Below are 13974 nucleotides of genomic sequence, written 5' to 3' on the forward strand. Positions count from 1 at the left end.
TGACGAATAACAAAAGGCCTTGTACATGTAATGGATCTTGAAGTACTATTTCTGCATCTCCCTGACCAAATCCGCCTACATTAGGATTACTTGTCAACGGTTGATCCAATTTGATAGATTCGCCTTCTGAAACAAGAAATTCTAGCCCCAGAGGGATAATATCAACCACTTGACGTCCATTCGACGCATCCGCTATGGTTATTTCGTACCCCCTTTTCTTTTCGTACGATTTTGCTTACTATACCTGATTCTGTAACATTATAATATTCCCCATCATCCTTTTAAATATATATACAGGCAATTAAAGTATACTCTTTAGTTTTTCATATTGTTTTAAATTCATATTTTTTTTTATCAAAACAATCAAAATTTAAAACTTGTTAAATATAGCAAACATTATTAGAAGTCTTGTAGTTCATCAAGTTATAAACTTTGTTAAATTAAAAAAAAACGTTTTAGTTTTTATAAATATGTACAACACTTTACAAATTGTTAAAAAGAACAAATGTGTATAGAGATAATTTTTTTAACAACTACCACTCATATGTTTATACAAATTTTAAGCAAAAGATATAAATTTAAAAAGCTTATATTAGGGTATAAGAATAATGGGAGCCTAGTTTTATTTGATATTTTAGCATGCTTTACTCCACATAAATCTAACAAAAAAACAGGTTATTTTTTAATTTTCATAGTAAAAAATAAAGGGAGGACAAAGAGAAAGAAATGGGTCCTATGTTTTGTCAGGATGTTAGGAGACAGGTACAAGGGTTCTACTTTGACGTGACACGTGGACGATTTTTGCTGAGTCAGCAGAGGGGTGAAGGATGTGGCATCCTGATGGGCATGCCACGTAGGAAGTGGTAGTGTAGTAGAGGAAAAGTAATGGAAGCATGCGTACGTACGGTGTAATGTAAGTCAAACAAATGGTGACGGAGGGTTTGTTAGCCGGCGGTGGTGCACGACTGCTGACGGTGGCGCAACCACCTTCGACTTACTAACAACCAAATTTAATCGTGTAGCCAGTTATTCTATTCTATTCTATTACTAGATTGTTGTCATATAGCACGCGTTGCGGCGGCGACGACTTAGTTGTTTATAGCTGATGGCACATTATGTAATGCGTTAACCATACGAAAACGTGTTTCGACGTATCCGATCTAACTCCCGGGTTGATTCGTTTGGTGAGGGTTCCACATAACCACTACATCATCCTTAAATTTGAATCAAGACCTAACGACGTCAAAACGTATAGTAATTCGAATTTATTCTGTCGAATGAAAACATATTATATTTGACCAGACTCGGTCCCGAACACAATTTACGTCAAAATATAAACGAATAAAAAACATATGCAAAAATAAGCATTAAAACGTATTATACTTGATCAGACTTGTTTCTGAAAAACATTATGTCGAAATGTGAATTTATATGGTTTACGTCGAAACGTGAATTTATACCCAAACATAAAAATAAACATGAAAACACATTATATTTTACCTTACTCGTTTCTAAAAAATTGCGTGAGAAAAGTTACGTCGAAACATGAACTTATAACAACACGTACATAAAAATATCCACGTAAAAACATAGTTTTTTTTTCTTTTAACTCAAATAACAAAAATACAGGTTAGAAAGTGGATAGTTGTACGCGAAAAACAAACATCCACATGTATACCTACATATATTCATCTACATATATTCAGATTGAGTTCAGGAAATCCATTCATAGCTACCTATATTTATCATGTAACGTATACAAGAACAAAAGGAAATAAAAAACGAAACAAAAAGAAAATAGAAAAGGGAAAAAGTTTGAGAACACTTGCTAAATGAAAAAAAATAGGACAATCTATAATGTATATTAAAACAAAACATTTTGGTGCCACCTGGCATAAATTTAAACCACTTGATGCCACGTGTCATCTGATTGTTTCTTCGCTTCTTCATTTGAGCGGCAATTGAACGCCATTCTATTACACAGCAGTTTTCCTTTTTTTTTTCTCAATTGTCATTACATCTCTCCAATCTACGAAGATCCTTTCCTCCTTCTTCAAATCATCAATTCATTCTTCTTCTTATTCAAATGTATTTAAAATCCCAAAATATTTTCACAAGGAGAATTGGAAGGCGTTTCAAGATTTAAGAAGAACTGGAAGACCTAGAAGACGATTTTCCAAATAAATTGACGCTCCCACCGTTGGTTCTCTAGGGTTTCCATTCAAGCAATTCGTTCGTCTGTACATTAAAGAACAAAAAAGGTAATTGTCTTCTTTCTTTACTATCAATATTTCCATGTAAATTGTTTGTTATAGGGATCCGATTTTGGGGATTTTTTTTGGTATTTTTGGCTGTCAAAGAATGAAATCAAGGGAGATAAAGATGTGTGTTAGGGAAGCATACGCATTTGAAGTCATTTTGGTCAATTAGGTCAGAAATTACAATCCAAAGTCACTTTCAAAGGCCGATTTGTAGTAGAAAGGAGTCGTTGTCTGATCTATGAAGGGTTTTTGAAGCTGATTTGGGTTGTTTTTTCCTGTAAAAAGAGGTTTACCATCATCTTAAAGCCATAATCAAGGATACGATTAAATAGTTTAGATGAATTTGTTGTGGTGTTTCAACGATGGCTTCAAAACGATCTTGAAAGAACTCAAGGATCTCCAAAAGATCCTCCTATCTTTTGCAGCGCAGGTACTGTAAATATCTTTAGATTTGTTTAATGTTTTTGTTTAATCAATGATCTTTTTTATGGAGTGTTAATGGGTATGATTTCCTCTATTCAATCTTTTGTTTTCTTGCATGGATTTCGTTTACTTATAACAATTCTTTGTTGTCGTGTTTTTGTTTGCTTTGTCTATTCATCTAATTGATTCTTATTGTGACCTAATTTGGGGTTTTTTTTAATGATATATGAAACCATAAAAGTAAATTTTATTCGTAATATGCATCACATGATTTCGCAAACTATTCATCATCTTTGTTCCTTTTCTTATTCGTCTTCTCAACACTTTAATAATCAACAGTTATCATATTGGTTAGTGTATGATTCCAATTCGTTTTATTATTATTTGATTTTGTAGTATTAATCTTCACCGTTCATTGTTATTCTGTTAGGGGTTTCCAACCTTCTTCTCACTGTAGTCACTACCAACTCCCCTGTTACTTTTTAAATCCATGTTGATTTCTTTCATAATATGTTCCTCTACTTTTTTTAAATTGTAAAAAATGATTACATATCTGTTGATGTTATATGTAAATTAACTTAGATTAAAAAAAAAAGCTACTTCTCAGTTATCACTATTGTCACTGCCAAACTCTTTGTAGTGTTTATCATATATGTTGATATCTTACCAAAGATGTTCTGCTACTTTTTTAAGTTTTTAAAAAGTTGATTACATATTTACATAGGGTTAGATGTAAATAGTCCTTTCTACCATGTGTTGTTTATATCGTTCTAATTGGAATTGGTGTTGCTATGTTTTTTTTGCTGTTTCAATTTGTTAACTTACAATATTCTGTTTATTTATATTGTTCTAGATGTAAAGATGTTCTGTTTTTTTGGCTGTTTCAATTTGTTAACTTACAATATTTCTCTTTCTGCAACTGAGGTTTTTGCGAATGCTATGCACCGCATATGGTCAAACTGGATCAGAAAATACGCATACAATGGTAAGAAATTTAGACATTTCTTTTACTCGAGTATAAAAATACATATTTTTTTTGCTTATTTATGACTGGACCAATAGATCTTACAGAGGACAATCAATGAGTGCGTTGAGCGATTTTTATTTTTCTCGAAGAACAGATGAAATATATCTTTGAATATGACATATCAGTTGAAATGATTGAGATTTATAATGAAAAAGTTTGAGATAGGCCTGCTACTGAGTAGGGATGAGCTCGGTACCGAAAATACCAGTACGGAAAATCCCCAAAACTGGGTACCGGTACCGAAAATACCGGGGTACTGGTACTTGAAGGGAAAACCGGTAAATACTGGTACCGAAACGTCAAAAGTTGGTACCAAATCGGTACTGAATATATTTCGGTTTGGGAAATTTGGTACCGGTACTTGGTACAATTTGCTCATCCCTGCTACGGAGGGCTTAAACAAAATATATACTTTTTCGATTTGTTATTGTTTACAACCATAGCCTCTAACTATCTGTTATTGTTTACAACCATAGCCTCTAAATTTGCACTAGATGCTACGAGTTTATTTATTGCTTGGTGGTGGTTCAACTGATTTTCTTAGAAAAAAGATTGATGTAGGTTATTGAAAGCCAATAGGAAATCTAATTCGGGCTTGATAAAAAAATTAATTGGTGTCATTTAAAAAAAAATATGTCATGGGCCTATTTCAAGCTCTCTTTGATGAAACACTAGAAAATTTTTACATTTTATAATGGAAACAGTCTTGAGGAATAGTGTGCCTGAGGATGTTCATCCAATCTTTAATGTGTTCTAAAGAAGAAAAGTCCCAATGGGTTAGTTCCTTTTTGTTGTATTTTGAGTTACTAATCTTCCTCGAATGTTTCTGGTGGCCGTGCATGATATGCAAAGTTCGTTTATAATGATTTATCTAACTCTTTTTTGTAGTTCGTTGTCATTAGTTTAGGTCGATATGAGAGGTTTATTTTATGTATCAACCGGAAAAGATATGGCTTATGATTAAGAGTGTAAATACTTGAGATTGGCTCGGTAAACGTTGAATCAAGCCGAGCTTAAATGAGCTCTAGCCTAAATTTTAGCTCATTTAGTATACGGTATAATACTTCTTGTTGATTATAATAAGCATACAATTATAAAAAAATAATTAAATGTCGCCACCTGTCGTTGAGATGGCTGGAAATGAATTGGCTGCAATAAACTCTGACGTTGTTGCTGAATGTGTGGATGCACTGAGGTTACCACTTATTCTCAGCCCGAAGCGCCATTGCTTTTCTTTTCTAAGTCCTTGAAGATAAGCTTGGCATTGATTGTACGCTTTTGGTGGTAACTTTAAGTCTCCGTTTTCTATTTTTAATCAGTCTTTAGAATTTTATTTGTTTTATTTGGTCACTAGGGTTTGCCTAATTGAAGGAAAACTGGAAAGGACAGATTAACACAGGCATGTTCATGTTATAGTGGACATGAATCCTAATGAATTAGTGGCTGATATACTGCGCTAGCTTTGCAAAAGTATTGATGTCGTTGGCAGGTTTGAATCGGAACACATATTGATGTCGTTCTGGTATTCAGTCTCTTAGTATGGTCTGATTAGCGTGGCCCAGTGTTCGTGCCACTGCGACTGCCACTGTCACCGTCACTTTATACTGTCCAACTTTGTCCCTTTGAATGTGTTAGTCATTTCTATAATTCTGGCTTATGTATTATATGCTGATGTACGTCTGGCGAAAAGAATAAGGCGTGATACAACCGAAAAGGGAAGAGAGATCGGTATGGTGCTTGATCAGGTTAATTGCTTAACATTTAACATGTGTTTTTGATCCGTTTGACATAAAACACAGGTCAAGTTGACCCATTCATAAGTCAATGGATTGAAGTCAACACCTGTATTAATTTTAAACTTATGTGCAGTACTCGAAGTTTGTGAAGCCTTCTTTCGAAAACTTCATACTCCCAGCAAAAAAGTATGCCGACATCATCATCCCGCGTGGAGGAGACAACCATGTAGCTATTGATTTAATTGTCCAGCTCATTCGGACAAAACTTGGCCAACACGATCTTTGCAAAATATATCCCAATTTATACGTTATTCACTCAACTTTTCAGGTAATATTTTGAAGTTCCATCTATTAAAATTGTGCAAACTGCATGAAATGATCTTTATTGTCACACTTTCTTTTATGAATCGTATTGCGTGTTCTTTAATGTAGATACGTGGCTTGCATACGCTTATACGTGATGCTAAAACAACGAAACATGATTTTGTTTTTTTTATTCTGAACGATTGATTCGTTTGGTGAGTTGTTGGTTCTTGATTTTCAGTTTTTGTATGTGCATAATTGTTCTTGAATATAACTGGAAAATTACTCCACATGTAACAGGTTGTTGAGCATGGTTTGGGACATTTACCTTTTACGGAAAAGCAGGTGACAACTCCAACTGGTGAGCTTCTGCACTCACGTGTGAAAATGAGTCATTTATTTAATTTTCTATTTATTTTGGTTTAAATTGATACAATAAAATATTTAGCTAAAGTAGAATGTGTTGGTGGTTTAATTTATTATTTTTTATTTTTGAAAATTTACTGAAGTTATACATACAACCTCTTATTGTTTTATGGTCACAACGTCCATCATGTAACTATGCAATAACCGTAACAATTTTGTTTTGTGTGAACACAGGGTCGGTATACACAGGTGTTGACTTCTGTCAGAGATTATGTGGCGTTTCTGTTATTAGGAGGTATCTGACCAACTCTCATCTTCGAAATGTTGGAAAACGTATATGGACTATGCATACTCGGTCACACGAATATATTTTAAAACTATTTTCCGTCTAATTCCAAAATGTCTGCAGTGGTGAGAGTATGGAAAATGCATTGCGAGCATGTTGCAAGGGTATTAAAATTGGAAAGATTTTTATTCATAGAGAAGGAGGTGACAATGGTCAACAGGTTTGACTTTGCCATAAACCATGAATTGTTTTTTGAAATGGTTTAAATCCTCATAATTCATCCTCCTAACCATAAAACGATAATGCAGTTAATATATGAAAAGCTGCCACAAGATATCGATTATTAGGCCCAATAGTCTCTAATAGGGTTTAATTGAGGCCCGCTACCCTAAAAAAGAACGTTAGTAAACATCTTCAGCCGCTCCCTCCCTCTTCTCCATCGAGTCTTCATACTTTCTCCAATAATCGACTTTAATTTATGTTTTAATTATGTTTTCTATGTGTTAAGTGTTTTTTTTAATCATGTTTTTGTATTTACTATTGATTAACAAGTAGAATATGTCATATTGATGTTGATGTGTACAAATATTTTTTATTTTTTATTTTATTTTGAGCGCTTCGTATACGTAAAGCTCTCGCTTCGCGCTTGAAGCTTCGCTTAAAGCTTTTGGAACCAAAACGCTTCGGAGGGCCTCGCGCTTTTTTAAACCAAGACTGGATATGCATTATATTTTTCATAAAGATGTAGAGGTTCGACTATTGCGGGTCTCTGGTCACAAGATTTACAAGGTAATTGATGCGTTTGGATGTCTCAAGTTTTTTTCTTTGTTTTGTTAATTACTAAGGAGGTTTATGTTAAATGTTACTCTAACTATGTGTACAATAGCATTTGAAATATTGATGGGAAACTGAAGATTCTTAGAGCTGGAATCAAATCTTGAATTATAGATCTATGATTAGAAGATTCTTGGAACTGGAATCAAATTGTGAAATGTAGATCTATTAAATTGTGTTTTTTCCTACATTTTTAGTACACGGTTAATGAGTTACTTTTGAATTTTGATTATGTCTTGAAGGTGAACTAAGTTCCAGCTTTTCAAGATGAAGTTCACGAAACTTGGATCAAAACCGGATTTGTTTCCGTCCAATGGCGAAAACACTCGGTCAGTATGTCATCATTTTCTTTGGATTACCCATCTGCATATTCCGATTATATGAGCAAAATAACAAGGATCATGGGAATAACTGATGAGGTATGACTCAGTTTTCAGGTCTTCTTGATATTTTTTTTAATTGTAAATAATGGCTCTTTATCATCTTGCATTTGTAGGCTTTATGATTTGTCCTTAGCGCTATCCTGAGCACGAATATATTTCAATGATTTTTTATTAGTTTGTCGGTTAATTGTAACTTAAAGGTTTACATAAGTAATGCAACATTCGTTCATTTCAAAATTTTATTTAGGGATTTATAAGTTATATAATTGACATTGAGTGATTGGCATCTCTTCTGCAAAAACTTGAAGCCAGTACAGAGAATATGTCTTCGAAATTTTGTAGAAGTAAACTTTTTTCAATCCATGATTATCCTCCAAAATATCTTAGTGAATGAAAGCTATGCTGGGCAAAGTGGAAACCAGATCTGAGATTGTATCACCTAGATCTCTAATGTGACAATCTTCTTTTCGACCTCAACCACTATGCACGCATTTTCCAAACTTATGAATAGAGGCCGGACACTTGAACATAAGTTGTTTACACCGGTGAGAAACCTGCAACCTGCTCATGATCTATATAAAAATCTACACCTGCAGCCTGCTCCTATACCATGGATGAATTCACATACACTACGTGAAGGAGTTCACAGAATAAGGTATCGTAGCTTATGGCTTTCACATGATTTTGGTTAATGAATTCTGTTTTGGCATTAGCAGTCAACTTGTAATTTATTTGATGTTAGTCTTGGGTTATAAAGATTAACGGGTTTTATGATTTTTCTGTCGGTTAATCATTTGTTACTACAAACAGGTCAACCCAACCAATACTGTCGAATTATGTAAATATTAGGTTTCAATAGGGGTGTGATGCCAGTAGATATTACTTAAAATTAATCGTTAAATTACCATAATTGTATTTTCTTTACTGAAAGTGTCATTTTTACTTTTTTCTAGGTTTTGACTGGAGATGAGTGGTATCCTTTGTTCTTTCATATATCATGAAGTTGATTTAATTCAATAGCATATTTTATACTGTGATTTATTATTTAACTAATGAGTAGATTACATGTCGAAACGGGTTTTGCTCAAAATAGGTTCATGTCAATACGTGTTCTGCTCAATATACGTTAAGGTCAAAACTGGTTAAAAATGCTTTATTTAAGAAAATATATATATCAAATAACCAAAGTTATAAAAAAATAATTAAAACAAATTAAATCTATCCGGGTTCTAAAAATTGCTATAAAATCATTTGCACAATAACATCTCAATACCTATAAAAAATGAATCAAAACATATTTACCTAAGTGAGAAAAATCATATTTTTATATGTTTATATTGAAAAGTTCTTTCATTACAAAGTTCATCTCATTGCCAGTATATATTATATGTTTGTGTTAAGCCACCCGCGAAGCTCGCGGGATCTTAGGCTAGTGGAATATAAAAAAGGAAAAATATGAGACACCTGTTGAATGGTAGAAATATAATGAAAATGGTGTGGTGGAGGATCGAACCTACGCCTATATGTTAGAATAGTAAAGAATCGGTCGGTGGCTTTGATGTGACAGCCACCGACCATTCTTTTTAAGATTATATAAATTTATAAACATGGTCGGATTTGTGGATCTTGTGCGAATAGAAAATACAAGCCCCAAAATATAATCTTTTTTTTTAAAAAGTATATACTTTTTTGGGATATTGGATTTAAAGAACGACAACTTTCACTAATTGGCAGATAACACTCCCAACTTTCGATTTGTACACCAGCACTCCCAACTTTCAACTTATTGGCCGATAACACTCCGTAACTAACTGAACCTTAACCCAGTTAGTTTTTGCTGATGTGACCTTTTTTGCTGACATGCATATGACGTGGCAATTGATGATGCATTTTTTATGACGTGGCAGCTGATGTGGTAACTGACGTGACATTTTTTGATGACATGGAAGGATTTCACATCCGGACTGAAGAAGACGTCTATGACGTAAACGAATTCCTTGGTATTTCATAGTTCTCTGTTGAATTTAATCTTTTGGGTGTTATTTTAAGAAATTTGTTTATTTTTTTCTTTGATTTTGCGAGTACAAGTTTGTATTCTACGTTATTCTCGATCAATATGTGCATCATGGTGGGTATTTAACTTCTTTTTCAGGCCGTAGGTATGAAAACGGTTTGTTAAGCTTGGTAGATTTGTTGGATACTAATAAGTTTGGTTTATACGAGTTGGATCAATTAGGAGGAAGTTGGGTTATACTCATGACGGTCCAAGTCATGACAATTATACAGAGACAGGTGGTGACTTAGATAATGACATTCATCCAATAGTAGATAATGTCGATGTGTTAAAACTTATTGCAGGCGTGCAAGGGGGTGATAGGGTTATTGATGTATACCTTGAACTTGGAAACACCAAAATTTTCAACCAGAAGTCCCAACAAAATCTAGTGTTGTGTTTGAAGAAACCGGTTACCTAGATGTACAAATGACTGATTTGCCTAGTGTTAGTCGTAATGTTGAATTTGACAATGCTAATATGAATGATTTTGATCCTTTCATAAGTGAGAATGATGTTCCCAAAGATAAACATAATGAGGTTCAAAATCATGATGGTAATGAAGTATTTGGTAATGAGGAATCTGATGTACACAATAAAGGAGATGAGGATAATGAGAATGCAAAGCTAATTATAGATTGATTAATTTAAATAATTATTTTTGAACTAAATTTTAGAAGTAACTAATTGATTCTCATTTTCATTTGAGGTAACTTTGTAGAATAGTAACCAAGTTTTAAAAGTATTCCAATTAGTTCACTTAAGTTTCAAAAATGTTCCAATCAAGTAATTCAACATTCATTTTTCATTAATGAATAGGTAACTAACAAAAAAAATCAACCAAAGAAAAGGACACCGCCTGAATTAGAACCCAAGTCTTCTTGCTAATAAAGAAACATACAAATCATTAATGAACACTAAACCAAGTGTTTCATTATGCCTATTTTCTCTTTCCAATTCAGTATTTATATATTCTAAGTTTTACAGGGTAATCTATATATATTCTAAAGTTTAGTTATATGTTCTATTTTAAAACCAAAATTTATGGTTGTTTTAAATGCATCATCCTATAAAAATCCTATTAATTGCATTTAATTTATATTAAATAAATAAGAGATAAGATAAAAAATAAAATAAAATAATTATATATCAATAATCATTAAAATTAATATCATCAATAACACATTATACTAAATAATATATTATAGATAAAGGTAGATTAGTTTAAAGTTAACTTTGATCTTAATTTGTTTTAATAATTGGTTTAAAGATAATTATTCCAAACTTATGATTATTCTATAAAATGATCTTTGACAAGGTAACCATAAATTTAAATTTCGAAGTAACTAATATATTAAAAGTAGCTCAAATATAATTCGTAATAAAAACACAACAATATATTTTCAAAGAAAACATATAATAAAAAAATAGGTAAAGGGATCCAAATGATATCAAATATTAAGAACTTATCCATGATATTAGTATCAGAATTTAATAGATTAAGATAAAATTTAAACCGAAAGATCATAAGTATCATAAAAATATCATTAAATTAAAGTTAAAAAGTAAAGAAAAGAATTATTATTATAATATTAAAATAATAAAAATATATAAAAAACTATATATATTATTAAAATATTAAAATTACTATTTGTACCGATACCAAACAAGACCGTACCGGTATTTTCGATACCAGTACCGGTTGACACCAAGCTTATCCCACCCCGTGATACTAAAAAATCATTAAATTAAAGTTAAACAGTAAAAAAAGGAATTATTATTATAATATTAAAATAATAAAAGTATTAAAATAACTATATATATATATATATATTCTAATATATTATTAACAAGATTTTGGCTAAATTAATTAGATTATTATAAATAATAATAATAATTTACAAATAAAACAACATAATTTGCAACAAAGCAATGCATGAAACACCATATTAACATATAGTACAGTACATTAATGCTATAACCTAATCTATACTATATTATAAAGCATTTCATAAGGATACCAACCAAATTTATGTAATTACAATCTTTTATACTTATGGTACAACAACTTAATGATGTTAGTAAGGGGTGAAATGGTCTTTCTACATTAATATTAAAAAATAAAAAAAATAATTATCTATATCTATATCTATCTATCTATACTATATTATAAAGCATTTCATAAGGATACCAACCAAATTTAAGTAATTACAATCTTTTACACTTATGGTACAACAACTTAATGATGTTAGTAAGGGGTGAAATGGTCTTTCTACATTAATATTAAAAATTAAAAAAATAATTAAATGAGAATATAATCACAATTAATTATAATAATACAATAATAAGTTCGGTTCTTAAATGCAATTAATAAACGAAACCTATTGGGATAAACCACAAAAGCACTCCAAAGGTCCAATTTCAATCAATATGTAATAAATTTGACCGATTAAGGAATCTCCTATCATTGCTATAAATTCACCATTTCACTCAACATCAACTCCTTTGTCTACTATTGTGCGAGTTAGAGTCGAAAAGAAAGAGATAAGTTGATATGAAATTTATTTATCTTGGTGGAAAGGTGTGTTCTTTTATACCCATTTCAACATTTATTCGAAAAAACTTTGGTTTGTTTCTTAAAATATTCAAATGGGATAACAGTTTTCTTTTACATAATCTATGAGTTTATATTGATGTTTTATTATGTTTTTGGTGATTTAGTGGTTTTTTTTTTCAAATTGTGATTTTATATTACATATAAAGTATACACACAGGTTATTGGATACAAAAAGACAGACACTTCATACTTCATCAAGGTACCCTTGCATGACTATAGTATCTGGAACCATTTACCAATGTATTGTTTAATTGTTCATAAATTTATAGTCTTTTTCCTTTTTGCAGCTTCATGTATATGGAGGTGTAAAAGGGTGGGTACGAGAAAAGTTATTCATTTGGAGATAGACATTTATTTGGCCTATTGGTATTTCCTTTTTTAATTTCTACTTTACTATTTTTTTAAACATATGATGCTTTTGTGTGATTTAATTGATACCTGGAGGGTTTGGGTCCTAAGTCGTCGCCCGCCCCGCCCCCTTTGGGCTGGCCTTGTATATATATAACAAACACTAGGTTTAAAATGTACAGAAAACATAATAATGATAATTATATATTTATTTACTAATCACAAATATCATGAAATTTATAAGTTTGATAAACTTTTTAGTTTATTAATTTGTCATATAAAGATTCTATTTAAGCGAAGCAACCCATCCTTATGTGATAGTTTGAATGAAGATAGGTTTGGTTGTGAATTCAAATATGGAAGATAAATATTTAAATTTATTATGTATACGACTGGGGTTTCATTATTTTGTTAATAGAAGTTATGGGTGTCAGTTTATATATGGGTTTAATGAATCAACATTAAACATAAAAATAAAATCTTTTAAATAGACGTGTCAATGTGACAATGTGTCATGCTGCTTCGAAAAGCATCCCTTGATGAATGATTATACGATGGTGGTTCTTATGAACTAATTGTTTGGTGTAACCTGTTACAATGATGTGTGTAAAATGCAACATATAAAACACATCAATTAAGGCATAAAACTAACCCTTTTTAAGTACTAATGTTGGAAAAAGAGTGTTTTTGTCTTCCTTTTGTATTTTCAGGATGAAATGAGCTCAAAATCACAAAAGAAGCAAAAAGACCACTAATTCTACCATAAATACAAGAAAAGGAACAAAAGTAAACTGCCCGGACCCTCAACGGCACCTCCCAAGACAAAGAGAAGAGAACAGAGTCTGAACACGCCCCGTGTCCAGTGAACACGGGGGCGTGCCCAGGAAGCAGCAGAAAAGACAAACCAGTAGAAGCTTCCATTGCTCACCACGGGGCCGTGTTGAAAGTACAGCAGGCGCATTAATTGTAATTCGCAATTACAATTAATGAAGAGAGAGAATGTCAGACGGGCACGGGGCCGTGTCCAGCGGACACGGGGCCGTGTCCAGCGTTCTGTTCAGCCTATAAATAGAGGAGCTTGGTTTCATTCTCTCTCATCCCTTGGCACACCACCTCTCTCACACTTCATCCACCACCCACCACCACCATAACACCATCATCCACCACCATCATCCATTGTCCATCGTAGAGTGTGTGAGTCGTCTCGGGATCCAAGATTGATCGTAAGAGTTCTTGACAATCAAGGCCATGTTTGCCTAAGTCTCTTACATCACTTGGTGAAGACAAGTGTTTAGTATAATACTTTTTATTTTTAATCTTTTGCACTTTTTATTTGG

At 32.2% G+C, this 13974-nt stretch overlaps 1 pseudogene; it reads left to right on the forward strand.

Moving 5' to 3' along the window:
- Nucleotides 1–3675: 3675 nt before the first annotated feature.
- On the forward strand, nt 3676–7824 carry LOC110871617 (annotated as a pseudogene).
- Nucleotides 7825–13974: the final 6150 nt, after the last annotated feature.

Source organism: Helianthus annuus, chromosome 8, assembly GCF_002127325.2.
Source record: "Helianthus annuus cultivar XRQ/B chromosome 8, HanXRQr2.0-SUNRISE, whole genome shotgun sequence".
NCBI classification, from domain to species: Eukaryota; Viridiplantae; Streptophyta; class Magnoliopsida; order Asterales; family Asteraceae; genus Helianthus; species Helianthus annuus.